This window comes from Corvus moneduloides, chromosome 14, assembly GCF_009650955.1.
Source record: "Corvus moneduloides isolate bCorMon1 chromosome 14, bCorMon1.pri, whole genome shotgun sequence".
In the NCBI taxonomy this organism is placed as follows: Eukaryota; Metazoa; Chordata; class Aves; order Passeriformes; family Corvidae; genus Corvus; species Corvus moneduloides.
In genome coordinates, this window is record NC_045489.1 from 16030933 (window position 1) to 16056889 (window position 25957).

General features: G+C 41.6%; 1 protein-coding gene across 4 annotated transcripts in view; it reads right to left on the minus strand.

Annotated features, from left to right (window-relative positions):
- HTR2C (5-hydroxytryptamine receptor 2C) overlaps nt 1–25957 on the minus strand; it is a 263054-nt gene that overhangs the window by 60912 nt on the left and 176185 nt on the right. For all 4 annotated transcript variants that reach the window (XM_032124099.1, XM_032124096.1, XM_032124094.1 and 1 more), the window contains one exon: nt 11193–11616. The gene's annotated coding sequence lies outside the window, so the exon portion shown is untranslated. The remainder of the gene's footprint in view (nt 1–11192; nt 11617–25957) is intronic.

Sequence of the window (25957 nt, forward strand, 5' to 3'; positions counted from 1 at the left end):
GTTTTGATGACACCCACTTTTACTTTATAACAATGGAAATCTTTCCTTAGCATTGTTTCACTGGGGGAAAAAATTGAATAGTGTCAGCTAAGGCCATCTAAAATCTTGAATAAATTACTTTTACCCTCTCTAATTATTAATTACTGACAGATACACTTCCAGCATCCTCTTCCCATTCATATTTTCTTACATTCACAATCTGAAACCACATGCTAATGATCAGCATTTATCTGATTTCCAATTCCACTAATTATTTATGAGATCATCTAAATCAGTTACATTTAGAATCATAGACTTAGTTACTCAAGGCAGAATTTTCTCACAATTAAAAATTTTAAGCTGCCTAAAAGTAAATAATATAATAAAATTTAATCTCTGTTCAAGGCCCAAATATATTATTAATAAGTGATTTTAAACTGTCAAGAACATACTTCATTGTAGAGATATCCTTTTAATCCAAAATTAATTAAACAAGAATGGAAAAAAAAATGCTTTATTGAGTATAAAAGACCCTGGAAAATCTCAGAAATGCATTTTTAAATTCCAGAGATAACACCGAAACCAGCCTGGTTTTGTATCTTCAAAAATGCTATGAAATATGATCATATTAATCCTGTAAATAAATTAGAAAAAATTTAAGGTGCTGAAAGATGCACAGACCTTCAACTGCCAGAGGTTAACTCCGGAGATGGGAATGTCGCAGCTTGGGCATTAGAGCCCAGAAGGTGGGACCCTGCACCAGGTGTCCCACCAGCTCCACTGCTGATTGTACAAGCTTTCTTAATTAGATTCTGAGAACTTTTTAAAAGTGTGTTTGTATCACTGAAAGTAAATTATCTTCCTCTCTGACAAATCATAACCTTGTCTGTCCACAGGTGTGGTCCCAGCCTTAAAACCACTGGGGAGTGTTTTCCCAAATGGCTCCTGCCGCATTTGTCACCTGCCCTTACCTCTTCCTCTCTTTCACACACGCAGACTAAAGGCAGACTAAATAACCTGAAACCACACCTTCGAAGCAACACCTTCCCACCTGCCCAGGTTTCCCAGGTGAGGAGGTTCTGGGGGAGTGCCATAATGGGGAGTGAAGCTCCTCGGTGTGAGCAGGAGCCGCTCGCGCTGTTGGTTCCGGAGTCTCCATCCCTGTTCCCTGCTGCGCCTCACTCACACCCCACCATCATTTCCTCCCGAGGCAAAATCACACCACTTGCTCTTCACAGATTAGCACTTGACTGTTCAATCCATATTTCTCTGCTTCAGTTCACCAGGGAAAGCCAAGTGCTTTGGGTTTTTCAGTCACCCCAAATCCCGTCATTATTGACAACAAAAACACATTGCTGAGGTTCTTTTTGGTTTCATGGACTGTTTTCCTAGCCTGAGGATTTTGGCTAGAAAAAATTCAGCAAAGTGAAAGAGAATGGAGCAATGACATTACTTTTGTCCCATTTCCAAGCAGAGTGGCAGAGAGCCAGTTCTCAGAATTTTTCTCAGAAGCCAATTGATTCATGTTTGTCTCAAGTTCCAGCATCCTTGTGAGAAGCTGTCAGAGGGCAGCCAAAATTGCTTCACCTACAGATAAAAGGCCTCTCTCTTTCAATCATATGCAAAACCAGGGAAGTGTCACAGAGAAAACAGCTTTCCCCAAAATTCAGATTGCACCCAGAAGTTCACCAACCATTAGTCATTGCTGTAAATCAGCATGACTAATCACCTCAGCTCCACATCTTAATGACACTGATGTATACTCACCAGCCTCAGGACCTATCCAACAGGGCCAGGGCAACTCTGGTGAAATGCACAGCAGGTGCAGGGACATGGTGAAGAAGCCTCCCCCCAAAATCCTCAGCAAGTCTTGCTTTAAGCCAGGCTTAAAGGTGTCCTGTGACTAACACAGTCAACTTTCTACTTCCATACCTGGCCAGTGGCAGGAGCCATGCAAGCTGTCAAGACAGATGGGAAAAAAAGAGCAAAATGGAGAACACCACACCTGGGTTTCCTTTGGCTTTGCTTCTTAGAAATCAGCTTGTGTTAGATACAGAGAATACAGAATGACATTTTAGACATGTTCTTTCTTTAGGTGAGCCAGTTCACCTGACTATATTTTGAAGTATATTTATAACACCAATGTATTGGTATACCTTCACAGGAAAACTTTTACAGAAACCTAACAGCTAATTTAGCAGGACTCCTTCATTACAAGTTCTTACACAGCCTCTCTATTATCTCAGGCTCTCAGACAACCTTTCAGTCACACAGTGTCTGTACAACACAAACGCACTTATGTTCCATTTACAAGCAGATAAATCAAGACCTGCTATCTTGGAAATAAAACCTGGGAGAAGCAGTAGAGCAGACACTATAGACCAGCGGGGTTCAACCCTGGATTCTTATCCAGAAAGTCTGGACTGTGAGCACTTGAGGTTTTCAAGCTTTTAGCTCAGCCACGAGAGCAAAGCACACCCTTCTATCAAACTAGAACTCTTTGATAAGCACTCTGCTTGTCAGACTAGAAGCAGTAACAGAAAGACAGAAAATAAAGGGAGATGATAAAATTAAGATAATCATGACTGTATTTCACAGAACTTTCATGCTTCGATGCTGTTCCATCAGACACCTAAGAGAAAACATGACTTTGGGCATGTTTTGGACTGGCTATTCTTCATGCCTGAAATTCAGCACTTTGGAATGAGCTGTATCAGCTCACTAGCCCAGGTTTTTTTCTGCCTATATTTTATTCTTTTTCTCATCTGGGAAATATCTCAGCTAATTAATGAGTTGAAATAGTCACTAATGGATTCAGTGAAGGCAAAAACTGGTGCTGGAACCATGGAGCCATGAGTGAAGGCAGGGTGGGGAAACTGGAACAGGACCCTTCCTTTTAAGAGCAGCTAAATGCTTAGCAGTTAATTGAGCAGAGGAACTCAACGCATCTTATTCAACTACAATGTAATTTGAATACCTTTGCTGCCCTGTAGAATACCCTACAGCTGCCTGGCACAGTCTAAGCTAAATGCCTGAATTTCAGCATTCAGTGTGAATATCTGAAAACAGTCTGATGGTTCATGGACCATCAGAGCAATTGGGATTTTAAAGCAATTGGGAATTTAAAGCAATTGGGATGTCTGAGACAGTTTATTCAATGCCCATAACTGAATTCAAATTAAAAGCAGCAACCAAGAGACATAAGCCTAAGCATCTCTGCCAGAGGCAGAAGAACTGATATATTAATTGAAGGATGAGGTGGAACACATTGTACCTCAGGAAATGCATTTGCTCCAAAACACATTAAGACTGTCAACAATTTGGCTTGGATGTTCTCAGCACGGTACACCAAAAAAAAAATCATTACTGTGCCATAGCATGCAATAAAACTGGGCTTTAACACAGACAGTAATGCTCTAGAGAGAAAATGTGCATGGCCAGGACCTCAAAATAAAAAGTTCCCAGATTGGAACCATAAAGGATTAAATTTTGTAGTCTATTTGACGTGAAAAGTTCCAATTAGATCCCAGGATTTCTTCTGGCATGTGAAAGTACTGTTTAATCCCATAATCTATTACCACTGCTCTTCATTTCTCCATCAGCTCTGCACACACACAGCTCCGTGGATCAACGCTGTCCTCCTGCACACCCTGTCCACCACGGGGAGTCCTTCTACCAACGGAGCCAGAACTGCCTGCAGAGCTCCACGTGAACTGGACTAGGAACAGAACTCAGGTGTGGACAAGAGTTCTGCTGTAATGGCAGTCCTGTGCTTTGGCAATCAAAATCAATATACTACCAGGTGGGACTTTGCTACATCTTTTCATTAACCAAAACATCTACAGTAAATAATTAATTAGTATTCCAGGACAAAACTTGCCTGTTCTACTTATACCAATATTAAAGAAAGGACAATCAAAGCCTAGACAAAAATACAGTGCATTTTCTGTGCAGGAGAATGAAATTTGCTGCTTGGTCACAAAATCACAGACTGGCTAGTGTCGGGAGGAGCCTCTGGAGATCATCTAGTCCAACCACCCTGCTCAGGTGGGTTCACCCAGAGCAAGTTGCACAGGAGTGCATCCAGGCAGGTTTTGAATCTCTCAGAAGGAGACTCCACAACCTCTCAGGCAGCCTGTTCCAGTGCTCTGTCACTCTCACTCTCAACTTTTCCCTTCTATTCTGATGGAATTTCCTGTGTTTCAGTTCATGCCCATGGCCCTTTGTCCTGTCACTGGGCACCGCTGAAAGGAGTCTGATTTGGTTCTTGTTTACAGAGCCTAATGAAGTCAAGGGAAAATGGATGTCTGCTACTGAGGGGTAGAGTTCACCACAGATGAGAACAGAAACAACTTTGGGTATTTAAATGACAACTTTTTACTACTGAATCCATCCTATTATTTTAAAAATTTGGTTTAAAAAAGTGGTTGGTAGGTTGTTTTTTTTTTACCTGCAGCAGATGACAGTTTTTGGGAGTGATAGTTTTTTGGGGGTAAGTGGGGTGTTTTCTGTTGTGGTTTGAAAGAAACTAAGAAAACTCATTGAAGCCAAACCAAATCAGAGCCATCAACTATAAAAATAATTTCCTCCCCTCCTCCAAGATAAATAGTTTGTTAAGAAGAAAAAGTCCCAATTCTCAGTCTAAATGCATCAAATAGTGCTTGGGAGCACAAGATGAAGCTCATGCTACACTGGAAATTTGTTGTGACCTGTGCCCTGCGAAACCACTCAGTCTGTTCTCTTTGTGGTTTGACTCCCTCACTGTGAGTTGGAAGCAGAACAATCTGGTGGGCAGGATGTTTTCACTTCTCTACAATTCCACTCCTTGGAAGCTTATCATACTTTATCTTCCCTTCTACTTACTCCTTTAGTGACCTTGGAAACTACAGATAGAGATCACAGAAGCAGAATCCTGAAAGGATTATTGCTTTTATTATCTTACTATTGGGAAGCTGATTAAAAGCACATATCCTTTCACAGACTACCCTGTCCATTAGCACTTTCAGCTCTCTTAAAAAGGGCACTGAGCAGGATATTAAACACAAGTACTGAGCACTCTTTACTTTCAGTACCGGTGTTCTTCTCATGGCAGATGTTGTAGGAAGTTGTCTGTCCCTAGCTCAGGAGTCCTACCTTCCTACTAAAACACAACAGCAGTAACAAGGATTTTGATAAGAAAACCTCACTGGCCTGAGAGTGAGCCAAAGAACGGTGGTGGGTGATGGATAGTTACATAAATACTGCTATTTTATCTGCACAATTTCAGCCAAATCTCTGGTCTGTGATGGTCTCTGACCAGGCCACAGTGACAATATGCTTGACCTGGCTTGGGCCCTTAGCACTTCTCTGCTGAGTGGCAGTACAAAGCCAAAATCACTGTGTGAAAATCACTGCAGATAATCACCTCATATTTTCACAATGCCAACCTAAGGACATTTTACAAGGTCTGAAAATAATGCCTTTACTACTTTCCTATTATAGCAGGCTGCTTTCTAATGTTATTCCTCTTGAAGCTGTCAGGTGCTTTGGCATCAAGTAGGATGTCCTAATGTCTCCTCCTACCATGTAGAATGGCAAGGCATGAGCCCTGAAGACACTCAAAGAGTCTCCTAAACCCAGGAAGAGGCCAGAATATGCTCCCAGCCTCTCTAGGCTGCTCAAAGTACCAGTTATAAAATCAGTGTTTTTAAGCATAGATTGCAGCAGCCATCTCCATAAGCACCTAAGTCCTTTTGTGAGGTCACGCATCTTTAACACCGAAGTTTTTATTCCATACCTGTTCTGAGCAGCAACGAATCTGCTGGAACACCAGGGAGACGTGGTGTTTAACTGAGGAAGAGAGCAGATTGCCAAATGGACAGAAATAACTCACAGGAGCAGAAGCTGGGGGTTTTTTTTCCTGGATGACATTAATATATTGCTGCTTTTACGGAAGAATCCCCCACAAGTTTCCAGAGCACCGTGAGTCAGCGTCATCCCTCGGAATAAATGCGGGCGAGGGTCAGCTGTTCTGCTGCTGGTATCGGCCCAAGGAAGGGAAGGAGCCCTCCTTGCTGACAGCTGTTATGCAATGCAGATAACCCATCTTCCTGCAGTCATTTGTGGGTGTCAGGAGAAGCTAAGAATAAACCAGGAAAAGCCTCTGGAAAGGTCTGCTAAGCAATGAGCTGAACGAAACATCTCTCAAGGTACAGAGAGCATACCCTGGCTTCAGCTTAAAACACAGCCTTAGGTGACCTCTGCTACATGATCACAGGTGACAATCACAAAATTGCACTTAAAATTACTCATTTACCTGTCCATGAAGTGTTAAAAGCAGCACGGAAAAGTGGATGTTAGAAAAAACACTTACATCCCTGTTCATATGGGATACATTAGAGTTGCTAAGCTTAAGAAAATAGGTAGGTGCCCCCTCCTGCTCATTAAAGGGAGTTGTGAAGCAAATTGAAGATTTAAGATTCAGCTTACCCACAAGCCAGATAAATTAGGATTTCTTTCCTTTTTTTTTTTTTAACAGCTTGTCTCAAACGAGCTACAATAATATGCACCTCCAGCAGAGAAAGCAGGTCAGCACTGACTGCCATTCAGAAGGAGAGACGGTCAGTTAAAAGAAAGAAGCCAATTAAGATGCAATTGGGCACTCCCAGTCAGGAAGATGCTAGGGAGAAAAGAAAGGAGATAAGGAATGTGACTGTCTGAGAACACTGAGTCTCCCCAGCAGTGGCTGGGGCAAATCTTCTGTTGTGGATGAGATATATTTCATGTCCTTGCCTGCAAACTGAGGAAGCATGCTATGATGAGAGCCTAGAAATTAAAAAAAAAAAAAAAAAAAAACACAACAAAAACCACACCAAATCCAAACAACAACACCGTGTTTTTGTCAGCTTTAAGCTTCTTGTTTTCCTTGTTAACAAGATCAAGAAACTTCCTTGCAAGAGAAAGCTCTATAATTTTGTAAACTTACAAAAGTTTGTGAAAGACAGGATTACTGCTTATCTCCTGATTAAGGCTGAAGCTTTACAGCAGTCTAGCAGCTAAATTAATGCTTAAACTGTACCTGCAGGATTCAAAATCAACCGTTAACTCTCTTGAGACATGCAAAGCAAGCCTGCTCTCAAGGTCTTCAGAATAAGCATAATAGTCCTGGGTTTGGTCCCACACACACTGAGCACAATGAAATTGCAGCCGCATAAGACCACAGAGAACAAGGTTAGAAGGAAGCCCAAGCAATAAAAGGTCACGACACATGAAAAGCTGACCTTCACTTTGCTGCAACTGAATTTTTGCAAAAAGGAAAAATTGCAATCCCTTTAGAAAGAAAATATAAGATGTAACCTAACCCACATCCACTCTCAAATTAAAGATCAATAATGTTAAATGTACCTTTTTATATTGCCCAAAAAACCGGAATATACTGGATCTGTTGAAGTGTCTAACACCAGCTAGAAGCAAGAACAGCAGGAGATAAATTGTAAATCTGGATGAAAAGTCTCTTCTGGAATGTACCAGATAATGGCTTTCTGCAATATTATAAAAATATAGGGAGAAGAAGCTTTTAATTCAATGCAGCAGTAAAGAGTTTCAGTTAATTCAAGGGGGGAAAAATAAACAAGCACATCTCTGCTGAGCATAAAAAGCAACAGCCTTTGTAATGGAGCAGAAGGACTCACCCTTTTCTCTCTCTTTTAGAAATAAAGCTCTGTAAACTCTGGGCGTATTATCAATCTGAACCTTCTCGATGCTCTGAATTACTCGATCAAATAAGAGCAAAATCACTGCCCTGCATTGCTCAGACAAGGCGCACAACCTGCCTAGGCTTGACTTCAGAGCAAATGGGGAATAGGACATGGGCTGTTGCATCATGGGCATGTTTTGAATTTGAGGAAATAAACTTTTTATTTTAAATTACAAGAATTATCATCCTGCATCTGTATTCGTATCCACAAATGGTTCCTAATAGGATAACATGTTGATTAAGTCATCAAACAAAACGCTCTGGCACTGGTAGCAGCAAGGCACCAGCTGCTTCTGAGAGCAACTGTGTGTCAAGTGCAAAGGCTGGCAAGTTTTGAGCTAACATTTAGCTACCTGAGCAGGTTATCCTTTTCAGTAGCAAGAGGACAGAGGCACAGCTCACTTGGCCAGAGCCTGGTGCTAATAAACACCAACATCAAGGTTCAATCCCTGTATGGCCATTCACTTAAAGGCTGGACTCGATGATCCTTGTGGGTCCCTTCCAACTCAGAATATTCTGCGATTCAAATGTGGAATCAGCAGGAATGTTCCTACCCAAAGTGCACAGAAGGAAAGGAACCTCTGCCGTTCAATTAATTATTTAAATTACTTGATGCAACCCTTATGTTCACAATCTGCAGCTACACTGAGAAACATAAGCAATCCAAAACCTCCAAGGACCTTAATCATTACAGAATATGCAGGGGGAACTTGTTGACAACCGCAGCAGTAATTTAAATCTGCTGGCACTTTTGGAAACAAATAGCTCTGTATAAAATCCAGCTGGAGCTGGCTTCCCCTCCTCTTGGTCTCTGAACACTGACAGCAGGACATCCCCACCTCCACCCACCAGGTGATGAGCAGGGTAGGTGGTGAATCCTGTCGATGACCACGTGGAGCACACGGGTGTTTTCTCTCCTGAGAAAAGCACAAAGCAATCCTCCTGCAGCTGCCACTGAGAAATGCTTCCCCCAGAAACAACTTGTGTGGTTCTTCACAGTGTTTTTACTGCTGGACAGCAACCACGGATTTTTCATGGAAATAGTTATTCTCTCCAAAAGTACAATTCTTCACTGTTAAAATCCACAAGCAGTAATGGGTTGGTGATGCTAAAGCTTTTCTGTTTTCCCACCAGAAAGTTATTTTATCATTAATTTTTGGTCAAATCCCAACAAATCATTCCCACCCATTAGAGGAGGATGTGCTGCAGCAGACTGAGACTTCACAAGTCTCCAGTCACCAGTGAGACATCCCTGGGGTCCTGACCTTGTGTACAGACCTTGTCTTTCTGCTGAAGTGCTGCCCAAAACATCCTTCAAGATCCATAACTACCAATTTTATAGTGTGTAAGCTTCAAAACACTTCTCTGAATTTTAAGGGACAATGATAGCACAATAAAAATCAAGAGGCTGGAAGACAAGGCCATGCAAAGGAGATAAAACACTTTCCTATATCTTTTTAGATTAAGTGTACAGAGCTTTTATGAAGCTAGTGAAAATCTTCTAGATGAGCCTTTAGGGCACATCAATTCAGAATTATTTTCTTTCTGCTCCCTCCTCACTAACATTGCTCAAAAACAATGCTGAAAATAGTTGCCAGGAATGTAATTGAGCCTGTGAAAGGCACCATAAAGGCCTCTGTGCCTTCTGTGCCTCAAGGCACATCACTTCTGCTCCTTCTTTTATTTTTCCGTGTATTTAATTGAACTGGGCAGTAACCTTTACCGTGTGGAGCTAAGATGGCACAACAGTAGATTTGATCTGAGTGCTGAGTCTGGACTGCCTTGCTGTGAACTGCTGGGGGAAGTGGTGCCTGGAGATCCCCTGAGTTTGAAATGGGAGAGCCATGCTACCTGACCCCCTGCTCCCACTTTGTGGGAAGTTTTGCCCCACGTTTTTTCCATGTAGCAGCCCACAGAGAAAACATCAGGATAGCAAACCTCTGCAGAAATTTTCCCTAAATGGCATGTAACTGTTGAGAGGGAGCAGTGAGTATCTCACTAGCACAGGTACAGGAACTCCATTCTTTACCCTAATCCTTAGGCTTTCAAAATATTATAAAGCATGGGCAATCAAAACAAAAGCAAAGCTAAAAAGCACACAGCCAAAACCTTGCATTAACATTATAGCTGCAGACCAGTCTCCCCTTCACTTTATTTTATGCTGTATTTCACCCAAACTTTGTGCTTGCCAGAAAGATTTTCAAAATGGACAGCAGTATCTTTTGTGTTTGGCCAATATCCAGCACTGTGGGACCTTGCTGGGTGGAAGGTACAGAAACAACACTGTTAAACATGTTCAGCACCACAAGTACCTTCTCATTTGCAAAGAGAATGGGATAAAACTCTAAGGTAAGGGCCTGAAGTATGAGATTAGATAAAAGTTGTAAGAGTTGCTATGCATATCTGATTAGCAGAATGCACAGGGGCACTGATCCACTGATAGTGCACAAGAGAGTGAGAACCTTCTGTGCTTGGGGGAGAATGCCCTGAACTGGCACACCCAGAGGGCAGGCTGGGAGACCAGTGCCATCCCACTGGCACTGGTGTGTTCCCAGAGACACCTGAGCCTGGGGTGTGCTGTGGATTTTGTGGGCTGGCAGGCAGGGGGTGCAGGCAAACACCCCTTAACTGGCCCCTTCTTCCCCTTTGTACAAGAGAGCAGAGACCAGGGTCCTTCCCTGCTCCAGAGCTGGAAAGGCAGCAGTGACTTCCTCACTTCCCAATGGTTTCATCTGCATTGGTCAGCAGCTCAACACCCAGCTCTGCAGCATCAATCTCAAATTACAAAGCATTTCTAATGCACAGGACCATAGAAGCTGGTGCAAAACCAACTCAGTCTTGAAGCTGCAGGGAAGAAGAACTTCTGGCAATAATGGAAGGATCTAATCAGTATTGTCATAAAATGTCTATAGTTACTACACTGGCAATTTTTCCAAATGGGTTGGCTTAGAGATTGGTCTCTTGCACTGATTACTAAATTATTTTCTTTACAAAGGTCTAAGTGGCTCTGTTTTCCAGATGAATAGCCTGAAGCCACTTGGTTCAGAGCTTCAGTCCCCTGAGATTCATCTTGGACAGTAAAGAAATGAGACAGATGAACACTAAACTACTTTGTGTACAAACCCAGCAGCGGCTTGGCTGATGAGAACACTTTGTATAAAGCACCACTGAATTTAAAATAAAGACAGAGGTGAAGTGAGGCTAGTTAAAAGTTAGAAGCAGTATTTGATAACAAAGCATTTTAAACCAAGTAAAGCTTCCTAAAGAGAATTTTGGCTTCACCACATCTGACCTCATCTGGGAGAGCTGCCTTGCCAGGCAGATTAAGAGCAGTGGGCTGGAACTGGCACTTTCCCAACCCAGTCACTGCCAGGCTCCTGGAGTGCCCTGGCCCCCTTGCCCACCCCCAGGGAGCAGCAGTTTCTTTATCTGAACATGCAGCAATACATTTGCCCAGCACTTACTGAGCAACACTTACTTTTTTCTTGAAAGAGAGCACCTGTGCTCAGGGAGGGAAGCTCTTTGCAGCCACTTGCACATCTGGTGGGTGGTGATGCAGCTCTGCTGGCAGGGGCTGGAGCAGGGAGAGGTCGTGGGTGAGCAGGGAGAGGATCTCACGCTCACGTGGAACCACTGAGATGCAGGTTTCCACCAGCCTTTGCTGACATGGAACAGGATCTGGACAGCACAGCAGGAAACAGGGAAGTTCAGCCCCTCTGGTAGCTGCTCCAAAGGAGATTTGAGGCCTGTGTACGGTGATGAGCTGGGCAGGTTTGCTGTGCCTGTGACTCAGGGCCCTCCTAGCAGGAATTCAGGGGGCTCTTCTCAAAGCACTCTGAACCTGTGGATGGCACTGGGCTGAACTGCTCACTGGGGAGGAGACTCAAACATGCCAGGGAGACCTTTGGGAAAGAGAGATGGAGAGAGAGAGTTGAATGAAATACATTTATCTTTGAAATTTAAATGTCTGTGGCTTTTCTAGAGTACGTTTGAAACATCCGAATTCAATTAGTCCATTAGACAAAATTCTATTAATTGGACAGCTTGGTCAGCTGTGGCTAACTCAGGATTTGTTCTGGTTTTAGTATTTTATCATTAAACATAGTTCTGAGTAATTCAAACCTCACAAAACCAAGGAAAAACTGCCCATAATTAACATCTTCAAATGCAAGCAGCTTTCATCACACAAACACCAGCAAGAGCTCATACCATTCTCCTCCACTCTACTTCACTTGTTTATTTAGTCTGGTTTATCACTGAATTTCTTCTCTGGGTTCCACTGATGCAAACTTGCACTGGTTTGAATGGCTCCTCTGCAAACACAATAAACCAGCTCTGCACAGGAAGGTTTAATCTGCTACCAGAGCTTTTCAGCAATCAGATCCCTAAGCATTGTTTGTTAGCTTTGTTAATTAAAGCAGCACATCTGAAAAATTAGCAGAAGGGAATACATTGGCATATTTCTGTGCAACAGGGAGAATTTATATCTTCAGCAGTCACCAGTGGACTGAAAAAAGCCAGTATAGCATGACACATGATGTAGCAGCACCCCTGGGCTACAAAAGCAAGTAATATGAGTCAATCAAAAACCAGAAGCATTCAAAAGGTCATTAAAAAGCTACTAAAGCATACAAAAATCAAATAAAAACATTAATCACTTAAAGCCTCTATGAAACATCCTAATTGAATTTTGCTGTAGTAGTGTCACATGGCTGTGGAAACTGCCCTTCAGTAATCACACCAAAAATTGGCATGCTCCCATTCCCACTTAATTCTCCCTGATTATGTGAAATATCAGAAGGAAATAAAAAACGAGGTGGAGGGATTCAGGAAAAATAAATACTAGTATTTAAATTTCCTCATGTCCTTTTCATTCATGAATCTTAAACTCATTTATCCAAGGCAATGGATGGCATCCTTCTGCAAGAGTGGATTGTAGCCACGAGCCACTACCCATATCATGGAACACAGCATCACTGGCAAGGGGAGTAATCCAGCATGGGAGCAGTGTCAGGCAGGGAAAAGCCTGACACTTTGAGGAACTGAACAGCTCGTGCTCCAAAACATCTCTACTGCACAGCCCGAGAAAATAAAACGGCAAAACTCCCCAGTTACCCCTATGCACTCACACAGACCCCAGAGCAGCACCAGGGAAGCCTCCATGCAGAGGCTGTGCAGGAGTCCAAGAAAGGTCGAAATCTCTTCCCAGGAGTCTCCTGTGATACCTAGCACAGCACAGAAGTGCTAAATGAGAGGGGGAAGGAGCAGGAAAAGCAGCAGCGGCACAAGGAAGGCCATGAGCAGATGTGTGCTGGCTGCAGCACAGTGTCTGCCCCACAAAACAAGCCCCAAAGCAGGACCAGCACAGAAACGAGAGCACAGGGGAGGCACTGACATCTACAAGCATGGAAAATGGGAAAATTACTGATGTAACCGATCTCAGCTAACCCACAGACCTACTATCACATCAATATACCAAATATCAACCCATCAGTGCTCTTCAAAGGGAAGAGGAAGCCAAGCAGGAGGCACAGAAGAGTTGCACAATGTATTCTTGAATAAGGGGATCCTGTGATGGACCATCCAATGCAGGTTCTTGGCTCTGCAACAGTCTGGTTTTAAGTACCACAAAACCTCTGTCTTTAAAAAGTCGTTTTTACGAAAGAAGTGACTCTGAACTGGTAACTCTCCTTTACCAGGCCACTCAATATGATGTAATTTATACTGCATACAGATGACAAACCCCAGTGAAGACTTTGCCATGCTACAGTCTGAGGCCCAAGGCACTCCCCTTGGTGACTCTCTCAGCTTGTGACAGCGGCTGAGATGAGCCTATGAACAGAGGATGGACTGCAGCAGCTGCTCTGAGGCTTAGACAAGTGAGAAGCCCCACCAGCACTGCACAATGCCTCCTCCTTTATCTTTTATAAAATGACCTCTCAGGAAAGCAATTTCCAAAGTGACTAGTGTTTCTGGTGACACACAGCTAGGAGAAAGAGAGAATTTACAGTGATTAGAATAGATCAGATTTATGAACTAACAGGACAGGCGATGCGTGAAGCAGGGAATGAAATGTAATGAGGGCAAGGAAAAATTAAACACATGCTCTATTCCAACCTAAACAGCAATGTACAATTAGACAGGAAACACAATCTAAAATAATTCACATAATGTTTCATAGCATTATAAAGAAAAAAGCAGAAACGATCTTTCAGCTCTTACAGACTTCACAATACAGAGTAAAAACCAAGGGAAGACTGTAAGGATAGTTGAAACATGAAATGCACAAAGAGCCTGTCAATCTCAGGAGCACTTTTTGCCACAATGAAAAATGTGAGGCACTGCCAACAGACTTCCAGAACGTTCAAATTCAGTCCTGAAAGATTTCGTAGATATTGTGTTATTTGGGCAACATGAGCATTTTTGCAAAATTAAACCTACAAGTTACATTAAATCATCCTAAACCTTTCAGGATCTGACAGCCTTTAGGCATGTGACAGATAAATGCAGTAGAGAAACTGTTTCTCAAAATGAAAGGGTATAGCAGGGAATAAAAGTGACTTAGAGGAGAACAGGAATGAGAAGCCAAGAGTTTGAACTGGTCCTTGAAAAAGCCTTGGTGGTGTGGTACTGTGGCTGAGCCATATTGGAGAAAATGCTGTGCCAAAGGATGTTCTGGGTTACCTAATACTCCTGTGGGGAATATTTTAATGCAAATAACTTCTTTACAGAGAGGAATGCCCTTAAAACTGTGAAAATTTTCTTTGTGTGAGGTTTGTATTTCTACTCAGAAAACATCTACATACATTCTCAACTTTATATGTGTTGACCAGTTAAATCAACTGGGATCATCATGGGCTTTAATTTAACATGCTTAGCCTTGAAAAGCAAGTGGATTAGCAGGTTGGTATGTTTTTGTCTGTCTTTGGTTCATTGTATATTTTTTGCAGTTGTACTTAGGGCCATGGGAAGAACTGCAACTCCCAAATAACAGAGACAATGCAAGATTTTAAAATACTATCAGATGCAACAAAACTTTTCTTTACTGGAGAGCACTCATTTTTAAAGGCCCTCTGTACATACTTTAATAAAGTATTGCCTCAAACACAGCAACTTCTTAGCTCTATTCCTGATAAGCTTCTTGATTGGGCTCGGAAGTAAAATTATCATCCAGATATTAGCAGTTTTGCTGTTCAAAGTCTAATCTATTTTGAAAGCTTAAACAAAGTCAACACATATCTAAATTAAATATAATCTGCACTTGCTTAGTGATTTTAATTAAGAATTAAGTTGCTGCTGCATTGATAAGTGTAAGTGTTTCAAGCCAGTGCAGTAGAAGAATAATGTTAGGGCATTTACAATTCTGTACCATTATTAATATATTTTTCAGTGTATTGCAGGCTGAGTTTAGCACTATAGTCAACACTGCCACACAACTACTCAGAATTATCTTTCAAAAAATAAAAAAAATACCAAATTTTGAAAACTTAACTCAGTTTTGAACTGCTCTGACTAAAGCACAGAAGAGTGTTTTACTCAACTTTTTCATCTCATTTTTATTTCTGTTTGAAGGTCAGTTTCTTCAGGACTCCCTCCCTGAGGCCACCGGGTGTGACAAAGGAGCCTCATGGAGATTTATATGGCTTTAGGAAGAAAAGTCACCTGTGCTGACTTCACACTATTCTTTTCACACAAGAGAGTTACAATCCTATTTAAGACAAAGACTTATTCCTCGTATGAGGGACACAAAGCATGAATCCCATCCATGGGTTCCCCTTGGACTAAATAAATCCAAGAACACCAAAGGGTATCCCACACATCCCAGAGCATACGGGACCTGCACAGGTTATAAACCTCACAGTCAGCTGCAAGATTTTTTCTCTCATAGTCCACAAAAGGGTAAAAACATCTCTTCTATTTGTTCTAATCTCTGAAATTAGGCAAGCATAGACTGTAGTTGCATTTTTATCACAACACAGAAACTGTATTGGACACATTGTTCTTTGGTTTGAGGGACAAAGTAGAGGTGGGGACATAGGCTGTGTTTGCCCCTTACCTTGGAACTGCTTAAATGGGATGGAACTGGGAACCAGCAAATAGAAACAAACAAACAAAAAAAAACAACAAAAGAAAACACCAAAAAAAAAAGAAGAAAATTAATATTTAAACCCAGTTTCATTAATTCTGAATGTTATTGACTAAAGCAAAAGAAACTTGGTATTTTGCAGAGAATGGCTTACAGTTTTCCTTTGAATGGCTTCATGGCATGTAAGAAGATAGTAAGAAGACAACTGTATATCTCTGGAGGCCTGATTTAAAATCTAACTCATAACCAACAGCTACTTGCTGATGTAGAAATAAACAGCCCACCACAAAACCCCAAGTCAACACCCCACAAAAGAGCAACACACAGAGACACAATCACAAGAGGGCAGAAGATTAATTCTCATTTTGATCTTTTGATGAGAAAGAACACAGTTTTGACATGAAACTGCATCTTCTCCAGTGGACACCAAACAACTCAGAGTAGCACAGACCAAGAGAGGATTTTCAAAACTGCCATCCATCTAACTTCAATCTGTTCTACCATTCAGCAGGTGACACCCAAAGCCCCAAGGCATGAGCACTTTGCTCTTTCCCCGCTAAAGAGTCAGCATAGACAATACTGGATATTTAGGTGTTCTAGAACACTCTTAGGAAAGAAAAAGAAATAGAGCAAAGCAAAGAGTGCATGATTTTTACAGCCAGAAAAAGCCAGCAATGATATTCTCCACCACACTAGAATTTTCATTTCATGGAAGTTTGGCACTGGCTCTGTAGGAGCAGGGTCTTTGCCAGCAAGGTAGGGTGCAGCAAACACATTAAACACACAGCAATTCTTCATGGCTTCAGCTTTGCCCTCTGTCATTCTCCTTTTTCCTGCAGTCCTTTGCACAGAGAATGAGACATATGCCAGCATCACCTTTTGCTCTGTCCCTCAGACACCTCTCTTCTGACTCAATTTCCAATTAGCATTCCTGTTCTACATCCAGTATATCACTCAAAATAATTTTAGTGCAGTCAAGCAGTTCCTCCCCAAATGAGAGGAAGGTTAATGATGCTTCCTGTTACTGTTCCTATATGCTTTGCATAAGAAAGGGAGTGGATTTCTTAAATAACAGGAGACAACCTTCCTCTCCTGTGATGCCTCAGTGCAGAGGACGCTGTCCCTTCCTCGTCACTGACGTTCGGCTGGACTGCCCACGTTTTACAAAGCCAGGAGCTGCTTTCTGCCCTGACATTTTTGTACCCTGAGGCCAACAGAGAAGTGGCCTAAGTGTCCTTAGCCTTGATCCTTGTCTGTAACAGAGAAAAAATTGTCCCTTGAAAATAGAGCCGAATGCAAAGGTGTTTGCATTGGTGCAGTGCAGGGGATGTCTTCTCCCTTCTCCCAGAGCAGATACTCAGCTCATGAACCACACAGCAGCCCAGCCCTGGGACTGGGGTGGGCAGAGGGAAGGGATCCTGCTGCTCTGGAGTCAGGAAGGGCGACAGCAATGTCAGGTCCCTGCTTCATCTCCAAAACAATGCATGTGAAACCCAACTTAGGTATTCAAAGAGCAGAAAATATTAGAGGAAACACAATGCAAACAAGAAGGATGATCTAAATAGGAGTTTGACCTAGGAGCCACTGACTGCAACCAAAATATTTCCATTTAAGTAACTTTTTTTCACCCTATTGTCTAATCCTAGTTACCTGTTAATCTTTCCCCCCCCCAAAAAAAACTAATTCTGATTGCCTGGTAACAGTTACCACAGCTTGTGGCACTACAGAAACTTCAAATATTTTTATGCTAATAGCACACCATGTTAGCAACTACATTTTCCCTATTTCTTACATTTCTTACTGTTTAGATAATTAATTTTACCTCCAACTTATGTTAAACAGCTTTTGAATCAAAGCTGGAATTCAATTTACAACGCAGAAAAAGAGTATTTTAATAGGTGCACTGGCTACAAAAGCAACCATTGAGCTTGCATTTAAAAAAGTCATCACATGAAGAAAATTATCTGCATAATTAGTGACTTGAGCCAATTGTGGCTAATCATAATATGAACCAAAGATTAGGAAAGACCTCACCTCACCTTTACCTAAGAAGGTATTGATGATAGCTGCTGCTTTTATGAACTAAAGTGGTTCGCAAGTAAGGATAATTCATGTGTTTAGCCAGAGAATTCCCTGGGTTGTAGCTTTCTTTACATGTTAATAGGAAGTGGTCTTAGGTTTAAATATTTGGTTTATGTGAACTTGAGACATTATGACGGGTTTAAATCTTAATATAGGAATTATGCAATGTCATTTTAATTCTGAAGGGGTATATTTCAAACATTTTTATTTCAGATAGACATACAAGGTTTAAGTTAAAAAGACAAAACCAACGCAAACACAACCACCAACAAGCCTCGCCCCCTCCCCCAAAACTTCACATTCCCTGGAGATGGAACAGATTTGAAGGATGCCATCAACAAGAAAGAGCACAGAGCAGCTTCAAAACTTAATGCTCATCAGAACCAAAGCAGATGGGACAGGAAACGTAGTCCAGCACCCCCACATAACCAGTTCACAGGAGCAAAGGGGTCTTATCCAAAACAGGAGAAGCGCCTGGGCTGAGCAGGATGTCAGGTACATCATCTCAGCTCATCACAAGGCTCAAACACCCACTCCTTCAGTCTCTGTTTTTCACTGGATCCCACTGACCCCCTTGCCAAAGTGGGAAGACTCTCTGTGTGCTGTTTGTGATGGTGAATTTGTCACGTCAGTTTTACTCAGCATCACAAACATAAGCCATACTGGTCCCAAGAGGGTCCAGATGCTCAGCAAGATTCAACTCCACACCAGGTTGTCTTTCCACCTAGGAAAGCACTGCCCCTGCTCAGGGCTGAGCTGGTCAAACACCCCACACACCCTCTGGCAGCGTCCTCATGTGCCCAGCTCAGCCCAGAGCCTGTGACAAAGCTGGTCTGAGACCACAGTTCCCCAGTGCCATGGCCATGGGGCAAGAAGCTGCAGTTCTGCAAAGTCTGGCTTAAGCTCTGGCTTTAGTTCAAACAGGAATCAGTCCAGGGAAGCCCTTAAAGATCCCTCTTGCCTTTAGGAACACTTACAGCACAAATCACTAACGTTTTGTCTTGGCGCCAGGCTTTGTACTCACTCTGTGTTACCATGAACGACTGCCAAAAGGGAAGGGAGAGGAACTGGGGTCCATTAGCCAGACTTTAGTTTTTCATGATCTTCCCAGAAGTCACTGCCCATGCTGTTCTGATGCATCTGTGCAGTTCTCATCCAAGTCACTGAAAGCCCACGCTGCAGCCCTGGGGTACCTACAGCTTTTAATCCTGGGTGACAGCAGTACAGGCAGCAAAAAGAGAGCTGATCCTGCAGAAAGTATCACTGTGAAGAATGAGTTCCATGTCAGCTCACTGTCTTCACAGAATGACAAGCACTGGCCAAGCTGCAGACATCATAGGAGGTGCTGATTCTGAATATATGCAAAATGAAGGAAGTGGCATTGCTATCAGCAGGAAACATTTGGGTTGAAGTTAAGACAACAGTTTAGGAATGATGTCACAAGTGAATTTTTTTCTGAGCCAGAGGGGTGTGCTTTTTTCTGTCCCTTCACAGGGGACTCACCAAAATAATCTGCCAAGTGCTCATAAGGAGGGGAAGATACACACACCAGGGCCTCTGTTACAGCCACTGCCTTCACAAAATGCCCATTTAATGTTTAATGCCTGGGAGGTTACACTTTGCACTGTCAGCTTTAATACCTAGCCTACCTAGGATGGGAAAAGTGCAGCTTATTGAAACTAGTTATTAGTCTTTGAAAAAAGACTCAGGGAGGGTTCTTTAAGAACACCAAGCAATAACAATCAATAATATCTGAGTCACTGGGCTGGCTTGGTTTTAGATGTTAAGAGGTTCTCTGTGGATTTCCCATTTATTAGTATTTTAAATTTTTTTAGATTAGGACATTATTTTTATAACTACAGTTGGTAAATAAATATCTTAAGAGGGTGTTTCCCTTTTAATGCAAGGTTCCAAAGTGATTTACAGTGAAAATTACGAAGACTTAATATTTGAGTTTCCTCTAGAAAATACCATTCCTGCAAGGTCAGTACTATTGAATAGTATTTAAAACTGATGGAAATACATGTCCTGTGGGGCAGCCAAAACGCTGCAGTCCCTCATTACCTGTGCCACAGGACTAAGAACCAAGCAACCACAACTGCCAGCAAAGTTTTGATCACACATTTGGGAACTAAAAACCCTCCTAAACTGGTTATAGCCAAGACTTGCAGGGACAGCACAAAGGGCATCTCTTTCCCTGACATGAGTCATTACCTTCTACATGATTTGCTTTCTATGTTTTAAGATTCCCCAAACATTTCTACATTAATTGCATTAATGCAAGTAAGTGATAAATGTAATAAAAAACCATCACAGGACTCATTTACTTTTCCCAATCATTTTCTGGTGAATAATTTTACATGCAGACAGTGTCCACTCTGTAGAACGAGCCCCTCAAAGGCAGGGTTTGAACAGCCAAAACCCAGCACATTAGAAAGCCACCACACCAGTCTCCACGTCTGCATTCAGCCAAAAATACCACATTTATTTAAAGGTTTGCACCATTTCAGAAGGCCACACAGTGTCTCACAGATAAGCGGTACTGCAGAGGAAACAAAGGCAGCAAAAGGGCAGGCACTGGGGACAAGGACTGACTCCACAAGACATCCATCATGGCATAACAAGCACTGCATTCTTGGCAGGTTTATCGCTGCAAAAAAGGAATTAAGAGCAGCCTTAAGAGCCACAGTACATGGGAGCTGCCTAATGCTTGAATTTCACATCTGGATTTACTGACGTTGTAAATGTCCACATCATGAGCCTCACAAAACTCATACCCTGTAATCAAACAACCATGTAAAAATTCAAATTTTTGTAATACTGGGGGCAGGAGGAAGGGATTATTCCCCATGGCTGAGAACCAACAACTGAAAATAGTATGATGCTAAATGAATAAAACTTACAGAAGTAGTTAAAAGAACCATGAAATCCCTCAATGTGAAGGTGCTGAGTCAAGTTTTTTTGAGTGTGTGCCAGGACTGCACTTCTCAGAAAACAGATGAACTCTTTAGAAAAGATCTATCATAACTCTTCTGAAAATAATTTTTATTTCAATTCACTTGACAAACTTCCCAGTAGGGAGAGTTGGGAATCACACATCCAATGCCACACTTTGTAGCTGTATACCTAATGCCTGATCCAAATCCCTAATGGGCATCAATTATTATATAAGATGAATTAAACATGAAGCTTATTTATTTCCATAGCACATTTTAAGTATGTACTTGTATGCGATGAAAATTTTATTGTTTGTGCTTGGGAAATAAAAGGGGCAGGATGCCTGATGTTAAAACGAATTTTCTAATTGAACTTTAATGAGCCTTGTCAAACCTCTTGATGCAGCTTTCTCACTTCTAAGGATCTCTTGGTCCTTATCTAAAGAATGAGCCTGCATTAGCATTTAAAGGCAGCAAGGCTGTGCATGTTGAGCCTTAGCTTTGACCAGAGGCAAAATATTTTTCTTTTAAAAATTAGCCAAATGAAATTAGCTAATGGAATTATTTTACATTATTTTAGATAATGCGTGTAATTTATTTACATTTTTTTGTTTATGAGGCAAAGCACTAAGGAAAAAGAAGAAAAAAAAACCCAACCAGCCAAAACTACGCTAGTTGTTGGCAGATTAAAAGCAACAGCAAATTCCACATTTCAGTAGTAAGTTTTCCCTAAAGTTTTGCCTTGAAAACAAGAAGACTGTTTTGTCTTTTCAAAAAGAGATCACATTTGGACCAGTCTACTGTGACCATGTTCATGGCAAATGCCTTAGAACCAACAGCACATTTATGCTGCTCACACTGCCAGGAAACTGTTAACCAATTTTGTAAATTTTTTTTAATGCAAACATTACTATAGCAAAGAAACATTTTGTGTGATTCAAGTAGAAAACAGTTCCACAGAAAGTGAAGCCTCAGAGGACAGTGGGGATGTGCTCCCCTTGATCCAGTCTCTCTGGGCTGCAGCAGGTCCCTAAGCACCACAGAGGGGCTCCCAAAATTCACCCAAATATTTTTTAACAATAAAACACACGTGACCTCCTAGTTTCACAGGCTTCTTGGAAACATTTTCTTCCTCTTCATGTCAACCTTTTCCTTTAAGACACAGCTCTTCCTTGTGCTTCAAGGAGGCTTTTATAGCCACTGCATCTGGTATTGGAGATCTGAAATGCCAGCTCTGGCTACAACAGGACAATGAATTATTCCCGTCAGTCCATATTACAGACTTAGGAACTCAGACTGCTGTCACTGTCAGTAGTGCTAAAATTAATGAATATAGTTTATGAGTAAACCTTAGCTCAATTTAATTACCTTACACCAAACGAACTAGCAAAAACCATGGCTTCACTCCAGAAAACAGAGTATTATCCATCAACGTATGAGAACACTCCTAATCTGAGGTTGGGCAACCACTTACTCTCATGCTTCTGTGGTATCAAAGGCTTCTATCATTGAAAAGACATTTTCAATTATGATGTATTCCTATCTTTTAACAAAAGGCATCCCAAAGAAATATAAAATCCTCATTTAATTACATCCCCAGCCTTACAAGCCCATTGCTGCTTTGTAAGACTAAAAATTTCCTAGATGTTAAATAGGAATATCATTCCAAAGGAAAAATAATGTCAAGGATAAAACTTTGTTCCTGAAAAAAACTAGAACTTCACTTAGTATTTTAAAGACTTCATTAACAAAACCCTCTGTGGGTATCTACAAATGTTAAATTAAGATCAAGACCTTAAACAGTTTGTCAAACAGATGAGCACATCAAAGCATTTCAAAAAGGAAGAACCTGAGACTAGAAAAGCTGTCAAGAGAGCAGAAGTGAGAAGAAATAAAGGCTAATGAAGTAACTGCAATGCCTGAAGAAATGTCTGGAATAGGTTTTCCTCTACATTATCATTTTAGAACACTAAAAATGAGGCTGAATTCACTTCATCACATACAATATTTTATTACACAGAGATGCATATTCCTATAAAGACCCATTCCCCCCTTTCTTATCACTTTATAACTGGAAGATCTCTTTGCTGTTATTTCCAAGTTATTTGTCACATTGGGAAATAGAGGAGAAAAATCCTGCATCCTTTCCCGTGCACCTACTGGACAGTGCCACAGTCCTGACTCAATCCAGCTGCTCCCTGCAGCTCCACATTTCAGAAACACCCACACAGGGAGGTGAACCCAGCCCTCAGTGCTGAACTCTCCAAAGCAAACAGCAGCTGGAAGCTGTAATGTCCTACCTAGAGCTGTGCATGAACACCCCAATGGCCACAGCCAGGCTTGGAGAGCATTCAGACAGGGCTTCAGAGATGCTGCTGGTGCTGGAGCACACTGAGGCCATCAGGCACCAGAGGCACCCAGCTGCATCCCAGGAGATCCTGCTCCTCTGCTGACTGCAGCACAGCACGAGCTCTCCTGTCCTCACCACCAAAATCAGAACCCCCAAATGCTGAGATGGGGAGAAAATAGTCCACTTACTGTGGGTAATTAAATGTAATTTATGTTAAAAAAAAATCTCTGCAAAGATCCAGAACAAATAAATCAAACTTTTCTTCATCTGTAACCTAAGGCTCAAGGAAACCCACAACACCCTCATGGTGCAACATCTTCAGGCTGGAGGCTTTAATTTTGGGAAAAAAGCACCTGCTCTGGCTTTCAGCATGATACAACTCTGTATGTGCACCTCTCATCCCCAGCAAAGGCAGGCATATGAAAAAGTCCATTTATTGGCTATCTGCTGTTGATAGTAAAGAATTTTTTGTTAGAAGGAAGCCAAGTTAACAACTGACCCCAACTCTAAAATTTCAGAGCTGTGTAGTCATCTTTATACCTCCTCTATTAGCTCATAAACAAACGGGTATAAGCTGTTATACTACTTCTCTTAAGTTCTCAAAATAATATTTTTTGTATTCATTATGATTTTTAAAGAAAGTCCATTTTTATCTTGTGTAACACACACTAACTCTGCATGCTAATTATTTCAGAGCCACAAGGCTTGCATCCCACATGGAAAGAGCTAAATCTTCTGTGGGAGCTGGGATTAAACCTTCTGACTTGGAAAAATCTATTCTCAATCCTGTCTCCCATGTATTCATTGCTGTGTTGTCCCCCAACACAATCTGAATTTTAAGTGTACTTGCTGTGAGAATACTGGAAGATGATGTTTCAGTTGCCTATTCTATTGAGTGTAAAGCTCCCCAAAATATGACAGGTTTTGATAGATGATTATTTGGAAACCCTACTTGTAAAACAAAAGCTAACAATGCCTTTCATTTAGCACATACCATTTGGGAACGTGGCTGGAGATGCATCTGAAAGTGCTCGTTTGTGAGACACACGTTGTCTGACTGCAGTAGGGGAATGACCGTGGTCAGACCACGGGCTCCTTTCAGGAAAGGGGGCTCTAAATCCCAGAGCCAGACTAGGAAACCTCCTGGAGCTGAGGGAGCCTTGGCCACTTTTCCTGCTGTGCAGGCTCAGGGTCACCACTACAATTTCCTTGCTGGGTTGGGGTTATCAGCCTGTGCCCCAGGAAGGAAAGTCCCTGCATCCCAGAAGACAAACTTTCATGTCCCAAATCCAGTTCTTCAGGTTCTGGAGTCTCAGCCTCTGGAGGATCAGGGAATGTGGTGTGTGCTTTCTAAGCTCATTTGATATGAGAAAATATATATTGTGCAGGATGAAGACAATTCCTTTGCCACCAATGGGAATTCATCATCACAGAGTCATGCACAGCAGCTGCACAGTCACTTCCCCACTGCCATCTCCCACTAAAAGGTTTTCACAAAGACACCCACACCTGTTTTCAGGGGAATATTGATAGATAAGATACCCCTGACATCATCTTCCCTCCAGAGGAGCATAGGCAGGGCTCCCAACTACCACAAAGTGTATTTTTTATCTTAATGTTTAGCAAAGCATAAAGCAAACACATACTATCAGAAGCAAAAATACAACCACAGACCAGTGTTGGTGTCTCTTGGAAATGATGTGATAAGCTGCCTGCAAGTTCATTATGACCCAGCTTCCAAAATAAATTAGAAATTTTCAAAGCCAGAAAGATGAGTAATCAAGCAAATTTTAAAATGTCATTTACAAGGAAATAGCTTTATAAAACAATCTTTGTTGCTGCTACAAACTGACCATAGCCACAGAAATTATTAACCACTGATAAACATCAATCAAGATTTTCCTCCCCAAACAAAGAAAATACCTCTGTGTTCACCCTATGCTCCTTAGCTCACTCACTAATGTTCTGCTTAATGCTGGGGATGGAAAAAATAATGGGATTCAAAATACAGTATTGTTTCTAAGCCTTAATAAAAGCAAAGTCACTGAGTGCAAACCTGAGTAATTACTTGTACTCAGAAGAAAATTACTCAGGCAGTTTCCCAGTTTAAAGCACTCGGAGAAAAAAAAGTTCGCTAGGGCTTGTTTTTATAATTGAGCTGTTTTTGACTGCATGACTAAATAAATAACTTCTTCAAACAAGAAAACAGCATCCATACTGCATGCATGCAGCTACCACTCATTGCTTTCCACTGTATTTTACTGTATTTTTGTCAATATTTCAATTTTTTAAATATTTCACTAGATATCCCAGAAAGCTTTTAAGTTACTAGTTTGCTCAGCTTCATTGAGGTTAACAATATCAAAGAGATATCTCTCACTGTACTCTGAGGAAAAAAACTTCTTAGTTAGAAACACCAAATAGCAGTAAGCAAATTACTTGTTTAAAATTACACAATATTGCCATTGGCGAGAAGCAGGAGCTGAGTAAAACTTCTTGAAAAAGACACAGGAATGTCACCTTATCTTTTTAAAGTTGGAATTCTATCAATACACATATTGAATATTGCCTTTGGGAACAAGTCTCCATGACTGGGTGATAGCTGTGATCACTTCCCACAGGAGTAAAGTGTGTTCTTGGTCTGATTATCTCAACCTCAGGAAAAGACAACCCCCAACACAGCACAGATTTGAGAGCCATCAAGGTATCCTGGCTGTGGGTCACAGTGTCCATGACATTGAACCAGTTTCCAGGTATTGCTCCATGACTGACTGTTGCCCAGAGGATCC